The sequence below is a fragment of the Callospermophilus lateralis genome, chromosome 4 (genome assembly GCF_048772815.1).
Source record: "Callospermophilus lateralis isolate mCalLat2 chromosome 4, mCalLat2.hap1, whole genome shotgun sequence".
Classification (NCBI taxonomy): Eukaryota; Metazoa; Chordata; class Mammalia; order Rodentia; family Sciuridae; genus Callospermophilus; species Callospermophilus lateralis.
In genome coordinates, this window is record NC_135308.1 from 138,361,999 (window position 1) to 138,389,786 (window position 27,788).

The following is a 27,788-nucleotide window of genomic DNA, read 5'->3' on the forward strand; positions in this document are numbered from 1 at the left end:
ATGTACATTTTATCTTTGGATGTAGAGGTTTTACAAACATTCCTCTATGTACATTAAAATTATAAAAAAAAGTCTTAATAGCTTTTACTGTCCAACATGAAAATCTAAAATATGCATAAGATTTCACTCAAAATATAATTACATTTTTATTTAAGAATGCTTAAACTGTGATTAGTGTTTTCATAGGATGAAATTTTTTTTTTCATGTCAGACAGGTTATGTGCCGATGTTGTAACAAGTTTAGAGGGAGGCACATCACACACAATAGCGTGAACATCCAATCATCACGATTATGAACTGAAGGATCAGGATGATATCTTAATAATCAAAATTGGTCAGAGTCAAATGATTAATGAGTTATGATTAAATAATGTTCTAAGGTGCTATAGTTCTAAATATCCAGAAATTATAGCACTAATTTTTATAGTCTACGTGTCTATAGGTAGGACTACCTATCAGTTCACAAATACATTGTCTTCTAAAATTTTGCTTATAAGTCACATTTAGTTTCTTAAAACTTAAAATGAATTTTCTTACAGCAAATATAAATGCTGTCTTGTTTTTCTTTATCCCCTTTTCCAAAGGCAATTTAATCCATAATAATAAAGCTGAAGTTTTGTGTTTTCAAGAGAATATAGAAAACAATGCTCTTGCAACACTTTTTTTTATTCTAAAGCTAATAAAATATTCTTATGCATACAGAATATTTGTTAAGTATTTTAATTAAATATTTTCCCAATATGCAACCTATAATCAGGAAGGATTGAAAAAGGAATAATTATAAAATTTATTTTGAATGAGTTTAATTATATATGGGCAAGAAGGCCAGAGTGAACTTCAGGGCAGATCTCAGTGGAGTTTTCTGGGTCCTTTCTATGATTATGGAGGTTCAATTCAATAAATACAATTTTCAAAGGAACCTTCCTCATTGAGACTTTGTGCTGAATATTGCAGTGAACACAAAACTGAATAAAAGACCTTCTCTGTGGGGCTAGGCAGATAGCTCCAAGCACTCTCTACCATTGAGCTATCTGCCTAGCCCCACAGAGGTCTTCTTTGCTGGCTCATATTCCCTAAAGGCCTCTCTCTTCATTAGTCAGTACAAAGAGAATCTGAGTGAAACCTAGTTTATTAGGCCCTCAACTCAGTTCTTAGGTAATGTCCATGTGCTTCTCAGATTCCACTTTTGGGAATGGGGAGAGTGATTAATTCTTACAACAATGAGCTGGTTTGGGTTTGAATCCAAGCACGGCCACTCCTATCATATGTCCCCTTAATCTTTTTAAACTTCAGTTTCTTCATATGTCACAAGGAATAGCAATAGCTCACAGGATTGTGATGAGAAATAAATGAAATAATGGATATAGAGCACTTCTCATGGTGCTCAGCACTTGGTAATAGCTCAATAAATTACATCTGTGATTATTATTAGTTTTAAAGATATCATGGTACAGGTGCTAAGAGTTGATCCTTGAGGGTCAGGCAGATGATGAACTGTCATGTCATATAGATAATTCAGACTTCCAAATGCCCAGCATATAGGAACAGGTGGGACGATGGACTTAAAGAGAAATTACCATAGTGGAGGAGATGAGAAGGTGAGAAGGCAAGAGGAAGTTCTGATGGCCAGGAGGGAAACTCTTGGCCAAGGTTTTGTCTTGTGAATTGTGTACTTCTAATTTGAACACTAAACGTAAGACAAAAATACACCTTGACTATTGTTTGTCAAAGATAATTTTTTTAACATTATGTAAAGATCAAATCTGAAATTTGGGCAAAGTGGAATTTCAGATCTTTTCACTCAGTGGAAACAATTATGAAAATTCAATGCAGAAATAATGGAATGTAACAGCATGTGAAAGCAAAATTTCAACTTATTTCTTGGAATTTATGGGCAGAAGTGAGAATCCCCTAAACAATAGCACATGTTAACATGGCTATAATCGATTTTTTGAAAAATAGAAAGGGTCCCTTGAGACTCATTTATCTGAATTATATTCTGCTCTGCTAGGAAATTCTCAGAACTGGGCTGATTAAGTCCATAATATGTTTACGCCTATGATTGAAGCTCATAGGTTTTTGTGCTATTCAGTCACTATTTTTAGCTAAAACCAAATGATGGGTCTGATATTTGATATAAAATTTTCAAGACAGGGGAGAGAAATTAAGTAATTTCCATTAGTAAATTAATATATATTTTTTTGCTAAGTATAAAGGGACCTTCATGAAAATATATCTCCAGAACCATGGGTCTTCATAATGAAGGGCTGTCACCATGGAATTTCCATTGCCTAGAGAACCTGTATAAAAGTAGCCCAAGAAAGAGGCCAGTCATTTTCCTTTTTGCTTTTGATCCACCCCAAAAATTACTGGAAAGATTAAATAATATGCAGTCAAGTTCATTGTGTTGGCAAAGGCAAGATTTTTATTGATCATCTGATACAGACATGTACTAAATAATTTAAAGATCTTTCTCATATCATCTATTTATTTTTGACAAAATTAAATTAATACAGAAGCAGTATTATCATTATTTAAGGAGATAAATTCTAAAACATTTTTGGTATAAAAACTGATGCAAATATGCTCTGGGTAGTACATCTTGAACTTATAATGACCTTTGTCCTACAGAAAACAGCAATGCCTAATCTATTCTTGGATTTTTTATTATGCAGTAGACAGGACAATGTTAGTATAAAACACATTGTTAAAATTGGACAGAAACAGTCTGAATAAACTGTTGTAAACCTTCAATAAAATGAAGAGGTAACAATTTCTACAAAAGGATTGCTCCATTCTGGGCCAAAATTATAGTTCTGCAAGGGTGTAAGAAGTTCACCAGATGGGAGGCCACTTGAATTTGCAACCATATATATCTTTTTCTTCTGAAAGAAAGAGGCATTTGTTTCCTGACATATTATCAGGAAAATTGTTCATTTTTATTCTTCATCTGTCACTCAAAGTTGTCACTACATTTAGTGGCTATTTATTCTGCACATCATTTCTACCTCTAATAGTGCTGTCAGCCTGTCTGGTATTCATATGCCAGCAACACATTTCTTTATACTTCAAACACAACTTCTGGAAAACTTCCTCCTTCTGTTATAAATCCCAACTGAGTCATTGCAAAAAGTTCTAGGCTGTTCTCCCTTGTCTCTCTTCCTCATTTTTAATCAAAATGGGAACTAGTGATATTTTCCTTCATGAGCAGGGCCTTATTTTCAATTTTTCCTTGAGTTGGAGTGTTTGATTCAAGCTTATCTCTCCATGCATTTCCACAGAGCCTTCTTTGTAAAATGACACCGATTCAAATTTGAGTGGTGGGAATAAAGAGGCAAATTGATATGTAACTCTTATATCATAAATATTTCAATGAACTGAGCTCAATAGGAAGTATTGAGAAATAGTGAAATCAATTGTTATTACTCATTTTTTTCATATTTGTCTCAGAGCTCAGAAGCTAATGTCCACAATGAAGTCTGAATAACAAACTGGGAATCCCATCTAATGCATGATTTAATGAAAAGTTTTTTCAAAGTAAAACAAAACAAAAACCAAAAAACAAACCAAACCCAAACAAAAACCTGAATACTCTAGTTCTTTCTTTACCAGTAATATACCACACAACTGTAAATAGGCTATTTAGGCTCTCTGGTCCAGTAATTCTTTTGGCAATAAAGTAAAAACCAAAGTTATTGCATACAGCAAAACTACTTAGTCAGATTATTCTAGAAAAAATTTTACTAAGCTTTCTCAGCTCAAAAGCAATTAATACTGGACAAAGATAAAGTTGAAAACACAATTGTTTGAAGCAATCTTGATAATATTATGAAATGAATTATCTAAGTGATCTTAAAAGAAAAAATTCCAGATGGTTTCAGAATTCCAAAAGGCATTTTAGTGTTGGATCTTATCTCGTTGGGATAGAAATGTTTCATCATATACTATGGTTCCAAATATTTTCTAGTTTATGGTTGGTGAATATAGTCATAGAGAATTCAGTAGGGCCAAAGAGGCTAAAAATCTATCTATAGAAAGGAATAATCTCCCAAAGAATTGTATTCCTCCTCACATAAGTGATGATTGAATTATACGATACTGGAAAGATGGATGAGAAGACTTAGGATCCAAATCCTCATCTTTTTACTAAAAAGACCCCTCAGGGTCAGTTCTCTACATGTAAAATGAAAGGATTAGGCCAGATGATCTCTAAACTCTTCTCCAACTCAAATGTCTTATCAGTTTGAAAACTAATTAATATTGCATACAAACATGAGAAAGTTTAAAATATATAATTCAAAAAAGTTGAGACAAACATTTTGAATGGAGAGAAGGCACAGGTTGTAGCACTATGCATTTAGCTAAAAATGACAAGATATGCAAATGGTACCACTCTGAATCTTAAAAATGAAATCTGTATCCTGTGCATTGGATGATACACTAACACCTGAAAGTATGAAGCAATGCTAGTAATTTGACCTTATGAAAACTCCATTCTTTCTGAACCAGTTTCTCTACCTTGGCAATACTGACATTTTGGGATGGCTATTTCTCTGTTGTGGGGGGCTCTGCTGTACATTTCTTGATGTTTACCAGTTTCCCCTGACTGTATCCACTAGATGCCAGCATCAGCCCTGCTCCCCAAGTTGTGACAACTAAAAATGTCACCAGACATTTGTCCCCAGTTGAGAGTCACTTCTTTAAAATGAAATAGCGTTCTCTGGCTTCCTGTCTTAACCTATGCCAAAGGTACCAGAGTTGTAATACTCAGATGTGTTTGAAACAGGTACCCAGAGCCCTCTGTGTCATTTAGATTTTAAATGTTCTCTCTCACACACACACACACACAAACACACACACACACACACACACACACACACACACACACAAAACCAAACAAACAAACAAAAAAATTTGGATTAGAATGTGAGGTAATAGATGTTTATTAGCTTGATTTAATCACTTCACAATGTATATACATTTCAAAAATTGTACCCATAAACATGAAATTTTCATTTATCAATTAAAATTAAGTAAATTAAAATTTAAGGAAAGATTATGAGGAGATCTTGAGGGGGTCCCAAGGTTCAGCCCAAGGGCTTAGCTGAAATTTTGTACATGAGCAGCAAGAAGTCCCATCTTAAGAGAGACAGTAAAGTGGAACAGAAACTATATGGAAATAATACCTGCTATAACAAGAGCTTTGAGTGATATTGAAGATTATTCAAAATGCCATTTTTCTCCTGGGGTGGGGGTCAAAGTTATGATTTTACAGTTCTTCCTATTCACTCCCATCAAGAGACCAGTATGAAAACTTAGAGTCTGGCCAGTTGAACACCCAACAATTTCAGAGATGCCAAGTTACTCTGTGACTAAACTCTCAGGTTGTGCAGCAGCTACATCACTGTAGGATGTTGACAATCATCTACCTTCCTGCCAAATGACTACCAAAGAGAGCAATGCCAGAATTATCCAGTGCAAGAAACCATATAGGAACCTGGACAGGGCATGGATATTAGAGTCCTACAAGTTTTAGGTTTGAATCCTGACTCCATCGTGTACTATTTATGAGATCCTGAGATTTCTCATCTGTAAAATGGGAATAAGTTGCCTTGGAAGGAATAAATGATAGGCTGGATATATTAGGAAAAATCAAATATATAATATTTGTTAAGTTCTTAGTAGAATATCTGGAATTTAGTAAGGACTCAATAAATATAAACAACATTGCTCATTATGCAACAATGTAGAGACTTCTCTTTTAGAGTTTTAAATGTATATGTATGTAATCCCCTTTCACATATAAGCATGTGCTATGAGTGTACAAATGGATACTTTTTTAAAAAATAAAATGATACAATATGAGGAGGAAAGTTTTAGCTATGCCTAGAGAATAGAAAGGAGTCAACAGTGCGTTTTGATGTGAATAAAAGATCAGAGAAAGAATGTGAAGGTTCCAGGTTCCTGGAAAGGGTCATGGAGAGATGAATTCAAGGCAAAGCATCTGCATTTCTTGTGGGCCTGTGCCATAATGCAGAGTTCTGTGTTGCCCAGTCCCTTGGGAGGCGGTGGCATTTCTTGATAAGGGCTCTCTGAATTTGGATGTCCCTGGGGGCTCTGGCTTCTCTATATTGTTTCCTTTCCTTCCTTGACTTCAAGGGAAATAGGAAGGAGGATCTTGAGCAATTCAAACTCATCCTGCTGATTCCAACCCCAGGAAGACAGCAAAGATATCTATCTGTCTGTCTGTCTGTCTATCTATCTTGTTTCAGTGTCATTCTCTTCCCACAGCCTTCTTATAGGAAGAGGTGGATACTCAGACAGTACTTTCAACCCCCAAACAGAGGATCCTATGAACATATGTAGCTTAACCCAAGGCTATTCTTCAAAATGGAGTCTGACCTATGAGACTGCAAGTGTCTAGGAGAGGAGAACCCAAATTTGAAGGCCAGACAAATTCCTGTGTTTTAGGGTGTTGGACGGGGTAACTAGTTAATCAAACCCAATGTGATCATCTTAACTTCTTGGTTCTTCAACCAAGATGTCAGTCTGTGGATCTTGGTTTATTAGGAGGCACAAACAATGTCTTCCATCAGAGGCAGGTCTAGCTGCTGTTTTAAGACGCTCTTTTTCTTGGAAATTCTGCAGTGAACCCTGGTTTTCCTGGGTGTTGGCATCTTTTTGCCTTTGTGCCCTTGCATCATATCCTGTCCTGATATTTGTGGTTTCTTTGACTTATTCATTTATTTTTTGTAGCAGGGATGAACTCAGGGGTGCTTAACCACTGAGATACCTCCCCAGCCCTTTTTATATATTTTATTTAGAGATAGGGTCTTTCTGAGTTGCTTAGGGTCTTGCTAAGTTGCTGAAGCTGGCTTTGAACTCACAATCCTCCTGACTCAGCCTCTTGAGCCTCTGGGATTACAGGCATGTGCGACTGCACCTGGCTCTTTGATCTTTTTCCCCCTTCATATCCTTCTATCTGCTTTTGTTTACTTCTGCTTTGGGGTTTCTGTTCAATGTGTTCCTATAATTCGGTTTCATCTTCTCTAGTTCATTTTCTGCCAAGTTTATACTTCTTCATTTCATAATCCACTGTTGGTCAAGGTTCAGTGGAACAAGAGAGAGTCTGTGAGACATCAGCAGGGACTGTCCAGTGTTCTACAAAAGGGGATAAGAGAGATGAGCATCGTATATTGAATTCATTCTTCTAAGAGTCCTTATACTTTTATAACTTAGCCAGATGCATGAACTGGCAGTGTATGTCAGCTCACTGGGGGCAGAACTTGTGATGAAGGAAACACTGGAGAGAAAGAAAAGCTCAATTAGATAGAATTATATGGTTCTGAATGGAAGAAATCTTTCCTTCAGTCCTCCTCACCTCCGTTTATCTCCTCACTCTCAGGATAATACCAGAGTTCGCAGGCACTCAACCTGCACATGGGATGGGCTCTTCATCTGTTTTTTTTACCCAGAGGTCATTCTGCCATTTGATGTTTACTAAATATGGCATCTTGTTATCACAGAGGATACTTTCCAGAGATCAAGTGTGACAGCAAAAGCCAATTCTGGTCTCAGTTCACCCGTGCTTTGGAAAGAACACATCCTTTTAACGGTTTACTTCCTATCTATTCCTTGGTTTAAATAAATGTTCTCTGACTTCCTTAAGATGTTTTTGGCTTAGAAATGCAATTACATAGATATATTTCGTGATAGCATATTAACGACAATATAATTCCATGTTGGCTTTCTGTTCTGAGTTGTTCTCCTTTATCTCTTTCTCCTCAGTGTCTAATAGGTCAGGTTCATGTTATGGTGGCTAAAATCTTATTTCTAAATAAAATACATCATACTCACTACCTAAAATTCTGCTTAAAATGAAAAACTTGGATCGATTTTAAGGACTAATACCAGGCAAGTGGTTAAATTCAGGGCATATCTTATGGATAACTGACAGCCATTAAGTCAAGATTTCAAAAACCGTCTAATAGCATGGAAAATGCTTACTATGAAATAAAAAAAAAAAGCAAGATGCAAAGCCATATAGATAGTATAAGTCCAAGTAGTGAAAAAATAAAAAGAAAAAAGAAAACATATGAAAAGTATTGGAAGGAAAGCAGCAAATGTTATGAATTTATATCTGGTATAAGTTTATTGCTGGTTTTAAATATTTTCCTTTGTGTGGTTCTATGCTTTCCAATTTTTCTTTTAGAAATGTATATTACATCATAATAAAAATTATAATTTTTTTGCTTAAACAGACCTCACTTATGATATATTTTTAAGTTACTTCTAGTTATAATTTCTCCAGAAACTTCTTCTCTTTACATTCATTGCCTTTTATATCTTTTATATACTAGGCATTTATATCTGGACACCTCTCATCAGTAATGTATTTAAAACTTTCTTGTTACTTGTGTGTACAATTTTGTTTTTTTGTAATAAATAATACTGCATATAGTGCTGCTTGGTATTTGGTAAGCAGAAATGTTATTATTATTATTTTTAATCTTGGTGATCAAGAAACAGAACTTCTAGCAAGGGGCAGCCTTCACCATAAGCTGGTAGTCAGACATCAAATTTAAATACAGTGTGGAAAGGGAAGGAGTGGCTATGGAATACTTCATGTGAGCATGCTCATATTCTCTCTATAACCCACCTGAGAAGAAGACATTAAACCCTTTTCTGAGATGAAGAAATGAGGGCTCAGTGAGGCCATAGGACTTTCCATAGGGCACAGAGCCAGTAAGTACTACCTCCTTTTTCTTCCCCACCTACCCCTTTACTTTAATTGGTTGTAAACAAATTAATCTGGCAATATGCATACATTCTGAGAGCAATCACACTACTGAAAATTTGTTTGAAAATGCATGATTGAACTGGGGGTGCTTGTGCATTTTAGAATATTTACTAATTCAAATCACAGTGACATTTTGTCTATGTTGTATGTAGGTTCCTTGCTTTGTGTACATGAATGTTTTTATTTCTTATTAACTCACTACTGTTACCAGTACACAGTGGCTTCCATCCAGATTCTCAACAAGTGTGCTTACCTACCCATCAAATCTCACGATTTTGTATTATTCACAGAATACTACTGCTTTGGATGCAGAGATGGCTTGGTGCATTTCATTATGTTAGCATTATATGTAGATGGATAAGTGCTAATGAGACAACAAAGATTTCTAAACAAAACAACTAATGTGGGAGCTATAGCGATAATCTCATGTGCATCTTTATAAAATTTAAAAAAATAAATCGGCCTATTTTTCAGTTAATTTTTAGTAAGAATGTTGGAAGATGAAGGTATTATTAATGATACCGATATCAATACTTCCTAGTAGAGGACTCTCTTAAGTTAGTGATATTTTCTGAAGTGTTAAGATTATAGTAATAGTCATTGAGTTCCATGTATATTGTTCAAATAAAGACATTTTGTAAGGCCAACAAGGAAAGTTGTGCTATTTAAATCACCCAGTGACAAGTATACATGATAGTTCTTAGATTCCAAGTGTATTGCTGGAACAGAATTTTGATAAGATAAATAACAAAATGATTATAATTGAAACACCACCAACAAACTCAAAGTTCCTGGTTATGCTTTCCATATACCTCTAATTATGTCCCTGGTGTTCTGTTGGTTATTACATGGAATACAAACATGAAAAAGATCACAGTTCCTAGCGTCAAGGATCTTAGTCTGGAAAGTTATTTGTGTAACAACAAGGAAGCAAATAAACCAAATGAAAATGGGGAAAGGAGATGGGACCACGTGCTCTGAGTATAGAATGAGTCACTAAGGATATCAAGGAGTCCTGTCAAGTCCCCCAGAGGCAAAAAAAATCCAGTTAGATGGTGGTGAAAGTGGTTTTCCTAACATTTCACTGCCCTTTCAAAATGACGTGTACTGTTTAAAAGCAATGAGCCCTGTAGTTCTGATCCAGGCCAGTGTTGTATGCAAATAGAAATTCTAGAATATCTCAAGTAATTTACTTGTATTTCTCAAATATCACAAAGGGGATTCATAGCTCGCAGAAAATTTTCTCAAAAATTCCCCTTTTCTCTTTCCCATGAGCTGCCTTCACACCCCACAGCTGTCCTCACTCCTCGCCTCTTCCTGAGCCATTTCTTCAGCCCCCAGCTTGGCCTGTTCTTCCTTTCCTCTCCCCAACCTGTCCTTCTCTGCACCATAGTTGGCTTGCTATGCTTTGTTAAGCTTCTCTCCTCTTCCTTTGTGCAAGTGCTGGTTTTTTCTGTGGGTTCTCTGACTGATTTCTTCTACTCCTAATGTTAAAAGCATTTCTTTCTTTTGACATCTTTTTGTTTTGTTTTGTTTTCTTCTCAGAAGACAGAGGAGGGGAAGATTCTGTATGAAGCTAGAACCATCTAGTAAGTTGGAAAGACTCCTAAATAAGTAGTTTTTGTGTTTTTATAGATATAAGAATCTTTTTTAAAAATCTACAAAATCTGAGGTCCTGCACATTTTTCCTTTAATCTTTTTGCCATGTAATTCTTTGGTGTGCAAAAGCAAAAACTTATACATATTTGCATGTCTGTTTTTTTACACTTCACTGTAGCTGTGATTCACTCAGGAAATAACCTTCAACTCTAAAAGTGCAGGTCATGATCATATGTATTTAGGAAGTCATTCAAATGGAAGATTAAAAGACAAGAATTCCTATTGTAAATTTCCTCTTTCCTTAATCCATTCTATTATTGTCAAGTATTGTAAGTTTTGGTACTTTGGGTTTTCACGGTCTCATATGGAAAAAAGTGTTTTTTTTCATATTAATATTCATGACCTGGTATAAATGTTGTGACACAATCAATAACCACCACAAAAGAAATTATTTACCAAGACATAATATTTCTCAAATTGCTCCACTGAGTTGATAGTTATGACCATCAACACATGTATTATAGGAATGAATCTGATCAAGTGTTTCTGGATTATGAGCTGAGAGAGAAAGTTTTGACTAGCTAAGTTGCTCTAATTCTATGCTGTATAAATGATTACACATATGATTACATACACAGAAATAAATGTAGCTTAATGATGACATGGAGTATTGAATAAAAATTAACAAATATGTATAAAAGTCTCATCCACCTTCTTTTCCACCAAATTCATCTCCAAACCAGAAATGCTAATAAGCCGAATGCTAGTAGATGTGAGCTTTCCCTACTTTTGTTGGAAATGCTAATGAACTGACAGCTCAACCAAACCCCAGCACACAGTAGTTTCTCAAATTTTCATTGAATGAAAAATGAAACCCCCAAATCAGAGCACAGAGTGATGCAAAGTAGGAAGGACCTCAGGGTGTCCCGTTCATTTATAAACTGCATATCTGGTCCCTGCATAATCACAGAGCGGCTGAAGATGATTCATCTGAAAGACCTATTTAAGGAAGGAAGTGAAAGTCATAGGCTAAAAAATGACCCATAATCAGGTGCTGACAGTTGTGTGTTGAAAGATTCTATGTAAAGCCAAACTTTCCAACCACAAAAAGGGACCTGTTTTGTTCAACATTTTGGAGTGAAGAAATTAAGGGGAAAGCTGAGCTAACATGAAAGGCTTAGAAATAGTTTTAACTTTCATGCTTGACACAGACAAATAAAAGGAATCTACTGAATAGATTAAACAAATAAATGTCCAATCATGCATTTAATTTGAATTCCCATGAAAATTTGCAGAATTTCTAAGAAGATGCCAAAGTTTATTTTTGATACAAGATAGGACATGTCATACGCCAAAAACTGAACAGCCCCATAAAATTCAGCGCAGGTATTTGACCACTTAGGGGCAGAATGCTCAGATTATTAGTGCCCCTGCTGCTTCCTTATAAATTCACATATGCATTTATTTTCTCATGCACTTACTATTAATTTTTTGACTCAATATGTAGTTAGTTACTTATTCACGTTGGGCATTGTGCTAAGTATGGAATATTTAAAAAAAAATGTCTCCTGCTGGGTGAGGCAGCACATAATTGTAGTCCCAGCAATTTGGGATGCTGAGGCAAGAGAATCACAAATTTGAGGCCGGCCTTGTCTATTGAGTGAGACCCTATCATAAAATAAAATAAAATAAAATAAAATAAGATAAAATAAAATAAGATTAAAGGACTGGAGATGTGGCTTAGTGATAGAGTGCCCCTGGGTTTAATCCCAGTACCACAAAAAGAAAAAAAAAATGTGTCTCTCCCTTTTAGGGAATTTACAGTTTAAGTTTAGTTTGTGAGACAAGAAAATGGACTTTGTATAATGCTGAAAGTGCTGTGACAAAAATAAACCCAGATGCTAACTCCTACTGGGAAATTTAAGAAGGCTTCCAGGAAGGATTAATTCATGAACTGAGCTTTGAAAAATAATGGGTTTAACCAAATGCAGGAGAGGCAGTAGAACATGGTTGCTAAATGCACAGATTCTACAGCCAGTTTGTCTGGGCTCACTCAGGTCCTGGGTTTGCCAGTGACTATGGATGACCCTGAGCACATTACCCACCCTCTCTGTCCCTAGATTTTCTCCACGAGTGGGGATGGTAATAGTAACTACTACTCACCCTTCCTAGGGTTGTAGGGATGAATAAACATGTTAATATTTCCTAGTTAGATCTGTACCTGTCTCACATAAGTATAATGCCAATGTGTGGTGAGTAAATAAAGGGGAGGGGGGTAAGAGTGACAGGTGACAGGTAAACAGCTGGTGCAGTGGCCTGAAAGGGCATACATTTAGAAAAGAATAGAGTAGGTATAGGTCCTGTGGCTGAGAAATACTGAAAGACAAGTCTGCAGAGATTTGAAGGCTTTGGTGAAGAATGTGGTTCTTATCCTAGACACCATGAAGGACCTGAAAATATTTTAAGAGAGCCAGTGATAAGATTAGCTTTGCATTTTAAACAGGTCAATCTGGCAGCACTCTGAAGGCTGGGAGGCAAATTAGGACAGTGTTTTCCCAAAGTACCTGATAAAAAGGCTCATCTGGGGTGCTGTTGAAAGACCCCTTCCAGTAGCCTCTGACACAAGAAGACTTGCACCACATCAATAATCGTTGTTTTAGCAAGCATCTCAGATTATTCCTGCCTTGAGAAAGCCTTTGCAAACACCAAGTTATAAGCATTAAGATGAAAATGAATGAGAACTTAAAAATAATAGAAATGACGTGTGGATGGAGGGAAGGGGGCCAATTTGAAAAGGATGAAACAACAGGACATTGTGACCGATGGGGTGGAGCCAAGATGACACTTGGATTTTTTGGCTTGGGTGACTGGCAGAAAGAGGAAGAATGTGAAAGGAACAAGGTCTGGGAGTGAGATTAGTGAGATCAGATTCTGGCAGGTTGACTCTGAAGTGTCATTGGGAAGAAAACACAGTCAGAGGTTGCGTAGGCATGGCTGAAGTACAGGAAAGAGATTTGGAGTGGAGACATAAAATTAGAAGTCATCAACATATAAGTAGAAACTGAAGCCTGGAAAACGGCAACATTTAATCAGTGAGTAGGGAAACACAATCTTATTTTATTTATTTTTAAAATTTATTCACTCAACCATCCGTTTAACAAACAAAATTTTAAGTACGTATATTGAGCCAGGCACAATGCTACACACTTTTTCCCTAAAGGAAACTGTGAAGAAATATCTAAGAAAAAATCAGGAAAAGAGTAGTGTCATTGAAGTCAACCGAGAAGATTATGTCAAATGACGCCAAGACTCCAAATGAGATGATGAATAAAAGTGAAAAACTTTCCTAGGATTTAGCAAGAAATAAGGTCATTGGTAACATAGGAAATAATAGAGTAAATTCTTCTGAGTGATGGATAAGGACATTGAATTTGAGATGTGCCTTGAGGCATGAATGGGAAGTGAGGAAATGAAGGTAATGAAGAAGGAGGGATAGATGTGGGATGCAGAAATTGTTACTAGAAATCCCACCCTTCTGCATGCCCCTGTGCAATGTTTGTTTGCAGTTACTCCCATCAAGACAGAAAGTCTTTTTCTTAACCCTTTAGTCTGGACTTTCTCACGTGACTTATGGGCATTAACAAACAGAATCTTGAAAGGTGGTTGTGTATTAGGGTTTGCACACTTTTGTTCTTCTTGGGAACCCTGTGATTTCAACACAAACCTGGACTAATTGGCAGGAGTCTTCCAGCCAGTCATCCTCTCACCCTGCCGGCAGCCACAAAAACTGATCACCAGTACCAACCACCAGACTTTGAACCAGATATTCAATCAGCCCCTGGTCAATCTACCCACTGACCAAAGCCTCTGAGGAGCTTAGCCAATTCTAACAGAAGAACTGCCCAGCAAAACCCAGCACAAATTATTGATTGACAGAAGAGCAACTATGGTTTTAAGTTTTATGGTTTTGGAAAAGATTCATTATATAGAAAATATTAGTGTCATGGATTTCAAGTCCTGGGGTTTATATATTTGTCTCTAAAACTTTGGGTTGGATTAGGGATTAGAAAAGCTATAGCTATTTTTAGTCTGGTCTTTTTTCCCCCCTCTTCCAAATACCCTATTCCACATGGAAATAATAAAACCATAGCATCTCAAAGTGGAATGGTTGGGACATTATTGATTCATGTCAGAATACAAAAAAAAATCTTAAAATAATTATGCTGAGTGAAAGAAACCAAGCCAAACAAATAAAGAGAGTCCATTCTTTATACGTCCCTTTATATGAAATTAAAGGAAACGTTCACTCATCTATATTGACAGAAAATGGATTAACATTTTTCTGGGGATGGGGTGATGGAAGAAGGAGTAAACTATCAAAGGGCATGAAGAAATTTTTATGGATGATAGATATATTTATTACCTTAATTGTAGTGATGGATTTATGGGGGCATACTATGTGTCTGTAGAAACTCATAAAATTGTACATTTTAAAGATGTGCAGTTTTAACACATTAATTATACTTCAATAAAAGTGTTAAAGAGGAAAAATGGAATAAATAAAACTTTGCAATTGCATTCTTATTTTTTTTAAGGTTTGTTTTTTTTTTTTTTTTTTTTTTTTTGGTATGGGGATCGAACCAAGGGGTGCTTAACCACTGAGCCATATCCCTAGCCTCCTTTCTTTATATATATATATATATTTATATATTATTTAGAGACAGGGTCTCACTGAGTTGCTTAGGGCATTGTTAAATTGCTGAGGCTGGTTTTTTGGCAGACACATCATCTTTGTTTGTATGTGGTGCTGAGGATTGAACCCTGGCCACAGGCATGCCAGTCGAGCGCGCTACTGCTTGAGCCACATCCCCAGCCCCGCTGAGGCTGGTTTTGAACTCGAAATCCTCCTGCCTCGGAATTTCAACCAGGAGGGATTACAGGTGTGCTCTACTGAGTCTGGCTTGCAATTGGATTCTTATGAGTGGGAAATCAGAATAATGGTTCCCTAAGGATGTGCATACCTTAATCTCCAGAATTGGAAGTGTAAATATGTGAAATTGTGTCAGACTGTAAATGTTGCCTTAGTTGGCAAAGAGCTTTGCAGATATAATTAAAGGTGTGGACTTTGAGATCAGAAAATCGTTTTGAATTGACTGGGTAGGCCCAATTTAACCACATGAATACTTAAGCGGAAAAGACCCTTCCTGGTTGAGTTAGAGAGATGAAATAGAAGAAGAAGGAGAGATCTGTAGGAATCAACCTACCATCGCTGGCTTTGCAGGTGGAGAAAGGGGGCCAAGAGTCAAGGAATGGGGTTTCCTCTTGGTGCTGGGTCTCAGTTTACAGGAAGCATGAAAATGGAGACTTTAGTTTTACCCTTAGAAAGATAAATTGTGCAAATAACTCAAAAGAGCAAGAAATGGATTCTCCTTTGCAATCTCCAGAAAGAAATGGTGTCTGCAGACACCTCAATGAAAGCTTGTTAAGTTATTGAGCTATGAAATACTAAATTTTTGTTTTATGCTGCTAAGTTTGTGGTACTTGATTATGGCAGGAATATAAAAACAAATACAGAAAGATTTCTGTGGGCAAAAAGTAGAAATTATTGGTTAAGGTAGCTGTTTAAATAAACCATGTTTCCTAGACATAAATCACAAATAATCTAGTTTCTTATGTTTTGCCTCCATTTACTAAGTACTTCTTTCTTACCAATGTTAGGTTTTCTCACTTTACAATGGTGTGGTCATTTATGTAAGCTGTCATTGGCTGGTTGTTGGGAGCCTTAGTTCTTTTAACTTCCTAGCCTGAACCATACACTGGTGACATTTTATTAAATGGTCCCATCAAACACAACGTTGTAGAGTATGCTTTTGTTCTGCTTCTTTTTTTTTTTTTTTTTCCCAGACTTTGAAAGTCAACAGACTCCAAGGAAAAGCATTGTACATTTCTGGGGACTCAAAAATCTTTTCAGGTTTTAGAACCTGAAAACAACCTATTTGGATTGAAATATTGGCTCTACTCTCCCTACACCTGATAAATTGCTTAGTCTTCTGTGCACTCATTTTCTCATCTGTACAATGGGAACAAGAGTGGAGCACTGAAAATAAGGACTAATATGGATCTATCCCTGTAAAGTATTTTTGGCAATGATTGCTATATCATAAGCACCCTGTGAATGTTAGGTTGTTAATTGTTAGGATGTTTTTGCTGAAGGGAAAACTTCAGTTTGTTTTTTTTGGTGTGTGTGTGTGTGTCAGTCCTGCTAAGAAGATGCAGTTCACTTCCTCTGGCTTTTTTGCCCTAAAAGTTCCTGTTTCTGCTGAGCCAGAAGTAGGAAGAGAAAGTGACACAGTGATATTTGCTGAGCGAAGTGGAATTCTGTCCAATGGACTTCTTTCTCTTCCATGGAAGGATATGTTGCCAGATTATGGATTTTTCTTTTCACTCTCCCCATCTTTCCTTATCAGAGCAGGACAATCATCTGAAAGATTCCTAAAGTTCTGCTGTCTCTCAAAACAAAACAGGACGTTCCAACCCAATTTAAACAGAACCATTTACAACATTTACAATTCTATTACTTATCAGCTTTCCTGTGTGGCATTTATTTAAGGAAAGGCTCTCTCGGATATGAGGGAGTTGGTTTTAGAAAATTAAATCAGACAGACTAAAATGATGATCTGATTCACGAGAAGATAGAAGATACATTATGTGATAGAAGAGTTATTTTGGGAGAATTTATTTTCCTGACTTGGAGTGCACAGAGGAGAAAACATATGGACGGTTTTGCTAATTTAGTACCACGTTTGCTTCAGGCTCTGTATGCAGTTTCTGCAGACCAGCATGGCAACTCTTTGGTCTCCATTTTTGAATGGAGTGCGGCAGGAGATGCCGACTGACACACAAAAGAGTCAACTGAAAATAAAGTAGCAGAGTTAATGTAGGTAGTTTTGCTTACTGTGATTACGAGATGGCCTGGCCTTCCAGATACGCAGGCTGTACATTGAGGCGGAAGTACATGCCAGTTCTAAGAGCTGCGTGGGCAGCCTCCCGAGTGGGTCTTTCGATTTGAAAATGTTGTTAGTTGCCATAGTAATTGTCACAATTATGTGGTTTGTTCAGCCTTTGTTATACTGAACACCCTTAAAAACACCCAGTAAACAGTAGGGTTTTACTTTTCATTTTCTTGTATATACTTACAAAATAAAAACAGTAATGCAGGACAAGATATTAAATGCAATTAAACAACAAAAATTATCACTTGCATATCTTTATGTAAAGCATGCTCATTTCCTAATAGTTTTTTTTTAAATAAGATTTTTTTTTCTTAGTAGAAAAATCATCAGGAAGTGATTATTTTTCTTTTTTCCCAAAACAAGGAGACCTAGAAACCAAGGTTACAAAGTTTCAAAAAATGAACAGGAAAGTCCCCTCTCCTTATGAATATGTTGTGTCAGCAATGGTGTTGCTCAAGTTCAGACTATATAATGTAAACTGAATCAGAAGTACGTTATTTCTACGCCCTTTGCAAGGTGATACTTTGGCCACCGACAACAGTCTCTGTTCACTATTTCCAGGGCTAAGTTTTGCAGGTGGTTTTCAAAATACTGAGAAGCATCATTTGGCTAAACAAAATATTTGTATTACAATTGTTATAAAAACTTGAATTCTTATAGTTAAATCTTTACAACTCTACTTTCTTTTCTTTTTTTGGTGCTAGGGATTGAACTCAAGGGTGCTTCACCAGTAAGCAACATCCCCAGTCCTTTTAATTTTTTTAAGTATTGAGACAGGGTCTCACTAAGTTGCTTAAGACCTTGCTAAGTTATATATATGAATATATATATATATTCATATATATACCTCTGAATATTGACTCTGAATCTAATGTAGAGATATAATAATAAAAAAGTAAGAATGCCTTCTTCTTTGGGTTATTTTCTTATTTTTATCAGAAGGGGATAGAGCTGGCTCTGATCTTGACTGAGCTGTATGACATGGGAGCTGAAATGGCTCCATTGAGCAGCAGATTCAGGACAGAAGGGGAATGTAGTGGTACTGGTTCATCTGGAATCAAGATAACTATGCATGTAGGTAGGGGGACAGGTAGTAACTAACCACCTCTTAACCCATTGCAGTCAAATACTCTGAAAGTATTTGGGATAAATGAGCGATAAGTGAAATTTCTTACATTTAATATTCTAGACTTAGAAATTAATTAAAAATTAGATAGCATATCTAAACCCTAGACTCTTTGTACAACTGTGGATTTTACAGCCCTTGATATTTATGGCCAATATTTGTGAACTAAGTGAACTTTTATTTATTAATAAAAACATGTTGATTGTGAAAACTAAAGAAATGTCACTATATACCTACTAGAATGGCCAAAATTCAGAATTTTGGCAACACTAAATACTGTCAAGAGAGTGGAGCAAGAGAGCATCTTATTCATTGGTAACTGTACAATGGTAAATGTGAAATGATACGCCCCTTGGGAAAGCAGTGTGGCAGTGTCTTTTAAAATTAAACCTATCCTATGTATGCCAGGGTACCATAAAGTGTGATCTAGATCCTTGGCATTTACCCAGTTGTGTTCTTTGGAATTTTTCCAAAGAAGTTAAAAATTTATATCCACACAAAAACTTGCACACAAAGGTTTATAACAGATTTTTTTCCTAACTGCTCAAACTGGGAAGTAACCAAATGTTTTCTACTAGGGGAATTGATAAACTGTGGTATATCAAGAAAATGGGATATTATTCAGTGCTATAAAAAAATATGAGAATATCAAGCCAAGAAAAGACAAGGAGGAAAAAAAACGTATGTCATTAACTGAAAGAAGCCAATCTGAAATACTGTCTGATCCCAAGTATATCACAATCTGTAAAAGCCAAAATGATAGAGATGGTGAGAAGATCAGTAGTTGTCAGGGGATAGTAGGGGGAGAGAGATGAACAGGGAAAGCACAGAGGATATTTAGGACAGTGAAAATAATCTATATAATACTATAATGGTCGATATATGCCATTCTGTATCTGTCCAAACCCATGTAAGGTAAAATATCAAGAGTGAACCCTAATGGAAACCCTCATATAACTATGAACTTTGGGTGATAATGATGTATCAACATAGGTTCATCAATTTTAACAAATGTAGGGAGACGTTGATCATAGAGAAGCCTATCCATATGTAGGGGCAGGGGATAAACGGAAATCTCTATACCTTCTTCCTAATTGTACTGTGAATCTCAAACTGCTCTAAAAAATAAAAACAAAAACTTTGATCATAACAATTCTTCCAATTAAAAAAAAAATGACCAGGAAACTATACTCTTGTTGAAGTATTTTGAGTGAAACCATTTATAGTTTCAAAGTCATTGGTTTTGTTGTTTGACTCTGTTACACAATTTCCTGCTGGAAATGTTGAGGATTATGTAAATGTTAAATTTTTATCAAATAAAAGGAAATAATGCATAGTGAGCTGAAGACTCAATAAATGCCTTCAAATTTTACTAGATAATTTTGCTTAAATGATAGCTATAATTATGGTAAATGAAAAAAGCAATAAATCAGTATTAGCTTCATACCAAGTTGTTCTTTTTTTATTTAAATTTTTAAAATTTAATTTTGAATAAGTATGGCATTTTTTTTGTGGTACCGAAGATTGAACTCAGGGGCACTTGACCACTAAGCTACATCCCCAGCCTTATTTTTGTATTTTATTTAGAGACAGAGCCTCACTTTCACTGAGGATGGCTTTGAATTTGAGATTCTCCTGCCTTAGCCTCCCAAGCTTCTGGGATTACAGGCGTGAGCCACTGTGCCCTGCAGGTAAGGCATGCTTGTGGGTCAAAAACATAAGAAATTATATGATGAAGTGTCATTTTTACATGTTTCTTTCATTTGCTCCATCCCTACTTCAGCCTGATGGGTAACAGCTATTAATTCCTGAGTATTCTTCTAGAATACTTTTTCATATTCGAAAGCAAGTGAGGATATATTATTTTTCTCCTTTTTAATAAAAAAGTGATCTATTATTTACTCTTTAATTTTTTCTTAAAAAACTCTATTCTACACTGCTCTGTTTTCATGTAGTTACACTGTTTTTATTTAATATATCTTGAAAACTACTAGATTTCAGTACTTGGGGAGGCTCTGCATTCAGTTTTAAACAATTACCTATAATGACATTATATGGATATACTACTATTTATTTACCTAGTTACATATTGATAGACATTAGGATATTTCCAAATTTTTCATTACAGTGAATAATCCTATACATACAACATTTCACATATTCCTGATATATGGTTTCCTAATAGTGAAAATATTTGCTAGACTAAAAGGTGAACATTTCTAGTTTTCATAGACACTAGTACATTTCTTAATTTATACTCCCATCAGAATGCAAGAGAAAATGCCTTTCCCTCCAGAATCTTATCAATAGAGTATGTTAGCTAACTTTGGATTTTTGCCACCTGAGAGAAAATGGTCTTTAATCTGCAGTTTTAATTTATGTTTCTCTTTTTAATGAGTAAACTATATAGTTGTTTCTTAATAGCAAATTTTATTTCCTTTTTCTATGTTTCAAAGGTTATGATTTTGTCAATTTGTCTTTGTGATAAGAGCTGTAAATATTTCCCTTAATTGTCTTTTTTGAAAGTTTGTTTATGATGATTCTTTCCATAAAAAATTGATTTTTATGTAACAAAAAGTACCAATGAAATAATTTCTGACTTGAGGATTTTGAGTCATGAAAGGTTAGCTAGTTCTTATTAACTCCAAATTTGTAAAGAAAAAATTTTCAAGTTTTCTTCTGATTATTCAATGATTGTGTTGTTGAAACAAAAACTTTGGTACATATGGAATTTATCATGGCATATGAGGTAAGGCAAAGATATTACTTTACTTATCCCTATAACATTTATTGACTACTTCTTTTTCCCAGTGATTTGAGATGGTATCCTTTTAATGCATTCAATTTCTGTATGTATCTGAGTGTACTTACTTCTGGGCATTCTGTTTTGCTAATAGACCAGTATTATTTAGGCTTTTAAATTATTTAGGCTTTTAAAAATGCCTTAATGTGTTTTAGTGCTGGTCCCACTTCTATGTTTATTCTTTTTACTAGATTTAGCATCAGGTGACGTAGCTTAAAACTGTTGAGTTTTCAGTGAGATTTTGTTAAATTTACAAATTAATTTTCACAATAATATGGTCCTTTTATTTGTAGAAAGCTATTTTTTTTGCCTTCCGTGGTGTTTTAAGTTTCATTTTTTCATTAAAGTTTTATTTTAATATGTCTCACATTTTCTTAATATATTTTTGTTACTGTTATATATGAAATCTTTCTTCCATTAAATCTTCCAGTGTTTGAGTATATGTAAACTACTGTTTTTTTGTATGATGATTTTGTACTTGATAACCTAATTGAGCTATCCTACTGTTTGTAGTAGCTGTTAATAAAATATCTTCAATCTTCCAATCTTCCATTACTATGTCACCCACAATTAGTGGTATTTTAATTCATCTCTTCCATTTTTTATACTTATAATTTCTTTCTCTTGGGTAATTGTTTAGACTAATAACTCTAACACAGTGTCAATTGTGGTGGTCTTACTGGGTACTAGGCGGCACAGTGAAGAGGTTCCCAGGAAGGCCAAGAATGGTATGATGGCTTTGAATTAAAATAGACACATTTTATCATGCTAAGATGCCTTGTTCTAGTTTTATATTATTATTTTTTTTTTGTATTTTGTGTTTGTTATGTCAAGAAAGGCTGGTAAATTTTGTCCAATTTTTAGTGTCTGTGGAGAGATGCTTTTGATCTGTCAATTCAATGAGCTGCATTAATAGAGTTTCTAGAACTGAACCCTCATTACCTCATTTGATAATGTTGTTTTATTTTTTTAAAATGAGCTTTTGAATTCCGTTTGCTAATATATTATTTAGAATATTTATATAGTTATTAATTCTGCAGTTAGTGTGACCAAAGAATGTCATTTATATGATTTTGTAATTAGATTTTATTGTTTTCTGTTTCCTATCATTTTGAAAAAAATGACATACTCTCTATTTTTCAGGCAGCAGAATTTATAATATTTTAATAATTTATATTATATCAATTATGCAATTTGTGATATTTCTAAATCTTTGGCTTTTGTCTATTTAAATGAGTCATGCACTTGAGAGGTGAACTGAGGTCTTCCAAAATTTGTGTGTGTGTGTGTGTGTGTGTGTGTGTGTTTTAGTTTCCTTTGTCTCCTGTAATTTTTGCTCACTGTATCTTAACGTTATTTTCTTTGTTATCTAGCCATATTAAGTATTATATCTTCATTGGGAATTATATGCTTTAGCATTATTAAATTCTATTCTTTGTTTCATTTAATGCTTTTTTCCATGCATTCCACATTGTCCGATATAAATATTGTGACTTCCATTTTATGTGTGTGTGTGTGTGTGTGTATGTACAAATATATATAATCATCCATTCATTTTCAGGCCTTAGAATCACTTTATCTTTGAATTTTCCTTGTATTTGGCATAGAGTTGGGTTTTACTTTGTGATTCAGTCTGTAAATATTTTCCTTAATATCGATGAATCAAAGCAATTTACATTTATTGATAATGATCAAAGTGATGTTAGTTTCATTATATTAATTTATATCATATTTCTGATTTATAACTCCTTTAAAAAGTCAGTTATGATATAGTCTGTTTGGTATGTTTACTTATTGTTTTCAGTGTGAAGTTTTTTCTGATATTTAGTGAGGCTTAGATTTTTCTTTTAGTATTTTCATAACTATATCTTAATATAATTTTAAATATGAGTGAATTCTTAGAATATTGTCCTCATGGACACTACTAGAAGGAAACTACTAGAAGAAAATTTTCAAACAATCAAGAGATAACTAAGAAAATTGCAACAAAAGGACTCACAGTTATCACTAAATGAGTCTAAATGCACAATTATGATTATCACACATTGTAGCTCATGATGAAGAAATATAATGTAAACAGTATATACTTGACAATAAAAGGAGAACTCAACTTTAAATAAATAAGAGGAAAAGAAAAGAATAAGTTATTGACCATTCTAGGCACAGCTTGTCCTTGTGATATAGAGATTCAAATCCATATTTCAATAAACTTTTCTTAAATTGTAACTTTATGTATTTGTTAAAATTTGTATTTTGGCAGTGGAGGGAGAGGTTATTTCTTCTCTGCAAATACTGGATCTCTTGGTCAGTCTTTCATCCCTCCCATTTCCTCTCTGATACTTCTACCACTGAGTTATAACCCTAGTCCCAAAAGTTTATGTTCAATTTTATCATGATTTTTAAACCTACTTTTTCCCTGATCAGTTGTGGTCAGTTGTGCAGGAAGGTGGCACCAGGGAACAGCGTGAGAGAAGATGAGTTTGAAGAGTGAGGCAGCAGCTAGAATGTGTAAGTCTTAGGCTACAGCCAAGAATTTGAAATTTCTTCCATGTAGGATAAGAAGCCAGTGTAGGATTTTTTTTCCCTTCAGTTTTAGGGATCAAATCCAGGATCTTGTGCAGGCTAGGCAAGTGCTTTACTACTGAGTTACATCCCCATGCACATTGGACAGTTTTAAAAGCACATATGGCATAACCTGATATATTAGTAGGATCACATGACTTCTTGCAGAGAATAGACTGTAGGGAGATGAAAGTAGGAGAAGGGAGACCTCTTAGGAGGCTTCCAAGGTCATTCCTGTGGCTTCACCAGGGTAATTGTGGGAGGATTGGTGAGACATGGTCACAAAACAAGTCCTCTTTTCTGTCTTATATGATGTACTTCAGCAAACTAACCTATGTACATTTCAACATGTCTGTGTATTGATTCACAAGTAGCTCTTCAATGGAAATGCCCTGCTTAGGTGGAATTTACTCATTTAGTTAACATTTCTTTATGAGTTAGGGTCAGCACAGCTCCAGGAAATAACAATACAGGGATGAAAAAAAAACAGATGTGGATCCCACCCTTACAGAAACTGTATTGTGGCCGGTGAAAATAACAATAAAATAATAAACATAGCTAATGCTCAGTGAGCAAGTATATATTCTAGGTAACTCTTTTCACATTATACTCCCTAGATTTACCACAACTCTAGTTATATTACTAATATTTATCACCTTTATCTTATAGGTGAAGATAACGTAGATAAGAGGGGTTATGTATGTTGTCCAAGTGCATAACCAGTAAGTAGTGGGACAGATTATAGCCAAGAATTAGTAAATGAGCAAATAGATCATCAATATGAAGAAACATGGTATGGAAAAAGTATGGTAATCAGGGGAACCTCTCTGAACTGGTATATTTGAGTGATTTGTGCATTTGCAGCAACCACCCATATCGGGGCTGGGGTAAAAGTATGCTTTAATAGATCTAATAATAAGTATGAAGATTGGAGACCAAAAAGAGCTTGATGTGAGGAACCAAAAGGAGGTCGGTGGAGTTGGAGCATGGGCAAGAGGGAGAATGGTAGAAATGAAACTGGAGAACCTGTATGACAAAGGCACAGTGGAATAAGAGAGGGCAGTTAGGAGGTTATTGCAAGAAGCCACTTAGGGAATCATGGCTTAGAATAGATAGGGGCAGTGGTGACGTTTAGAAGTGAATGGATTTGACATATCTTCTGGAGGTGGATCAATAGTACTTCTAATGAACTTGACAAGAGGTTAAAAAGAAGTACTCAAAGATAATTCATAGTGCAAATGTGTAAGACTATCTGAACATAAACCTGTTCTATGACTTTGAGTTTAGCCTTAGTCATTTGGATTAATATGATGGGAAAGAAGTTGGAATCTAGTGGGGGTTAACAAGGGCATTAACATTTTTTATACAGTTATGGGACAGACATTTCACAGATGGCTTCTCTTTTATTGTCATAGCACTCCTCATTCATTCAACAAATATTTGAATGCCCAAAAAATCCCAGCTACTGAAGGTGCAGGAAAAACACAAAAAGCTCAGATCTCCGCTCTCATGAAGTTTACCAACTGGTGAGAGATTTCATTTCTTATTACGCTGTAATACCTAGATACGATTTTTCTGGATTTTTCAGTTGAGTCCTGGGACTTAGAATGCATAAGTAGCTTGCTCAATGTCATATAAAAGTTTAGGGCCCAGATTCTAACGTTTCTATTGATTTTCATTACTGCATGTTGAAAATGCAATATTCAGATATGGACCTAGTTAACTATCCATGTAAATTGATGTAGATAATCCCTTGGAAATAGACTTTTTGTTTGTTTGTTTCTATTAGACAGCTTCCCCCACCCTTTGTTCATTCCTATGTCGTTTAAATTAATATTTAATTTTGGCCTTTGCAATTACAGGATGCTGATAACAACATTCTCAATCAGGACTGAAGAAGTGTGTCTAACACTCTAGAAAACACACCTCCCAACTGCCAAAGTGCCTGAATTTTATGGAAAACAGAGAGATTTTCTTTGCTGTCAAGTTTTCTGCCTCTCACTTCCTCCCACACCTGTGTGCTTGAATATTCAGCAGCAGGGTTGGAGGGAGGAGTCAATTATTTTTGGTGGGCGACTCTACCTGCACTTTTCCCTTGGTGGCAGAAGCAAAACAAGTGTCAGTAAAAAACAGAGATTACTGAGATGTTTGAGTTCTGAAGCTTCCAATAGAAAATACATTTATAATGAATTATCTTAAATTAAATTTTAATGGCCTCTAAATTGTATATAAAGTACTAGCACAGAAGCAGTCTCCTGTGTGGATAAACATCATTAGTGTGTAAGTAGGAAAACTTCTTTGGCTTCTGTTTCCCTCCGGGTTTCCTAACAGCTCTATGGATCCTTTTCTATCTAATGTGAATGCCAATATGCTTTTCTTTTTTGACTTTCCCCGTGAGCCTCCTGTGTTAATAGCTGGCTTTTGACTTGTCGTTAAAAAAAAAAAGGGAAAAAAAAAAGTGCTAGTTCTCTGCTGAGGTGAAACCTTACCTGCCACCTGCACATGCTCTTCTGGCAGCGCCTCGTGATCCTTCAACTCACAGGAAATCCTTGGAGGAACGCAAAGGACAGGCCCACCTCCACAGCAGAGCAAGTTCCTGGCTTAGTCACATCAGTGGGATGAACGCTCACATGGTGTACTGACAGGTCTGGGTAAACCCAAGTGCTCCTGCAAATAGGCACCAGGGCTGCTTGGAAACCTGGCATTACCCTCAAAGGTGTGGGATTTTGGCTCCCCAGCTTGTTCTTCTGCTTGGAGTGGAAGCTTACCACCATCCAACCAAACTTTCTGCATTAAGTGGGGGAGTGCAAGAAGGGTGGGGAAGAACATGGAGACTTCCTTAACCAACTGGATTCGGAAAGGGCCATTACAGGAACATGGCCCTGTGGTCAGCTCACTGCTACCTCCCACGCTCATCTAAATGGCCACACCCTGAGTGGCCTGGTCCAGAGCAGCTGTGTGGACTGCTTGTGTGGTCATACCAACCCTCAGGAAGAGACAGCCTGCCAAACCCCAGGAAACTTGGAGTTTACGTCAACTTCATGCTTTCCCATTAGACTCTGGGAAGAAAGAAGGTGCAGACAGACATGTGCTCATGGCCGCCGGCATAACTCTGGTTCAAACATTTTCTGTTTTTGACAACCAACTGCTTTTTTATGAAGATATTTTTAATTTTAAATTTATTTGAACTCCAAGACAAAATAGGGTATGAATAAAAAATGAATAAAATTAATAGCTTTCCACTGAAGTCTACATATCACATTGTTTATTTTAGCCAAATACATTAATATCCTTTGGTTTACATCTGTGTTTTTTGGAGGGTGTTCTATAATCACCAGGCACCTGTTTTCAAGTTGGAAGTGGGCAATTTGGGGATTGGGGCTAAGGGCATGGTTTTTGGTGTCAAGACAGATTTGTGTGTTTAAAACTTGCTCTGTCTTTTACCGTATCATCTTGAATGAGTTACTGAATTTCTCTCAGCCTCAGTTTCCTTTTCCAGAGAATGGATGTAACTAATAAAAGTGCTTCTCACATTGGATTGTTGAGAAGAATAACTGAGATCATGTGTTTGGAATACTTAGCATGATGCCAGGCACATAAAGTTCTGTAAGTAAATGAAGCTGGTGATGTTGTTAGTGGGGCTGATGATGTCCTGCCATACCATGCTGGGTTCCACCCCCCTAACTTGAATAGAGTGGAAACCATTGAGAGAGCAAAATCTAATCAGTGATTGGGCATAAGAGATTTTAGTCATTAGGCCAATTTAAAGAGAGAAAAAGTAGATCAAGAAATATATAATGTCCTTCATAGATGCATTTATAATGCAGCAAATGGATTTTAGCCAAGAATTGATAAATGTTCAAGGTATTTTTGGGTGAAATACTC

The 27,788-nt window shown here is 35.7% G+C and overlaps 1 non-coding gene and 1 pseudogene across 1 annotated transcript; one reads left to right on the plus strand and one right to left on the minus strand.

The window, feature by feature from the left end:
- Positions 1 to 205: 205 nt before the first annotated feature.
- On the minus strand, positions 206 to 306 carry LOC143398751 (small nucleolar RNA U13). Its single transcript, XR_013091344.1, has one exon. It is a non-coding gene; the product is annotated as a small nucleolar RNA U13 (small nucleolar RNA).
- Positions 307 to 13,156: 12,850 nt separating this feature from the next.
- LOC143398543 (RNA transcription, translation and transport factor protein-like) overlaps positions 13,157 to 27,788 on the plus strand; it is a 54,156-nt pseudogene continuing 39,524 nt past the window's right edge.